Raw genomic sequence first — 1,215 nt, 5'->3', positions numbered from 1 at the left:
ATTCTGAACAAACAACTTGATGCTAGATTTAGTTTTTAATGACTGATTTACATATGTCTCTCACTAGATGGTAAAATTCTTGAGGGCAGGTTTTTGTTTTTTTGATCACTGGGTCTAGCCAGTGCTTGACATTCTAAGGTGATTAAAAACTATTTTATAGGAATGAATGCATGAATAAATGAGTGAACTGGGAATGAGAATCTCTGCAATTACGCTTTTTCAGAAATTAGTGGGAGGGAATCTTGAGTTAAAAGGACAATAACTCAGTTTGAAAAAACTAACTTTATGCAACCAAGTAGGCAACATATATTGTAACAACATATACATGCCTATGGGAGGAAAGTAATTGCTATGCATCTTAGGGAGACTTTATTTTCCGGCTTTTCAGTTCTCCGTTACTGACAGCCGTATTTGAAAAGGGAAGGTATTATTTTAACCCCTCCTGTACTCTTATCCTGGGGGACAGGAATTAAAATATAAATAAGAGAAAACGCCTAGAGCAGTGCAGTGCCTGGGCACCTGGCAGGCCCTCAATACATTTTAATCCCTTTCCTTTTTCCTACCTCGTCCTCATTTTATATTAGAAGCCTTGTGAACTTAGAGTATCTAAAGGAAATCTTAGTTTTAGGATTTCGATTTGACCAAAATAACGTCGTGGAGATTCCGATTAACCCTATTAACCCATGACTCTCAAACCCAAGAGAAAAAAAAAAAATCACTGGAGGGGGAGGGGGAAAAGGAGGCGGGGCAAAAACTGAAACAAGGCTGAGAGGAAGCCATAGAAGGAAGCTCCTTTTTGGTTGGGTTTGTCTTTTTTTAACTCCAGAGAGGCGTGACGCTCTAACTGCCGTCGTGGGTCAGTTCCCGGCGAAGCGCCCGCCCGCCCCGAATTTCCTCGCCCGCCCTCCCGCTTCCGCCCCGCGGTGCGCTGCTAGCCGCCGCCGCTGGGGGCGCCTCGGGCCCCGTGGCGCTGAGGCAGCGGCAGTAGCGGCGGCAGCTGCCGTCCTCCAGGCGTCGCCTCTCGCGGCTCTCAGACGGGCGGCGGCGGCGGCGAACTGCACACCGAAAGGGCGCCCACAGCCCAGGCGAGCTGCAGCACGACCGCTCCTCGCGGGCGGGCGGGGTCCGCGCCGCCGCGCTCCGGCCCGGGCTGCCGCGAGAGGCGGCGGCGGCGGCGGCCCCTGCCCGGGCTCCGTCCGGCCCGCGGCGCCCCCC

This window comes from Callorhinus ursinus, unplaced genomic scaffold, assembly GCF_003265705.2.
Source record: "Callorhinus ursinus isolate GAN/ISIS: 27379988/994484 unplaced genomic scaffold, GSC_fseal_2.0 scaffold9, whole genome shotgun sequence".
Taxonomy (NCBI): domain Eukaryota; kingdom Metazoa; phylum Chordata; class Mammalia; order Carnivora; family Otariidae; genus Callorhinus; species Callorhinus ursinus.
Note: the sequence above shows the minus strand (reverse complement) of the source record.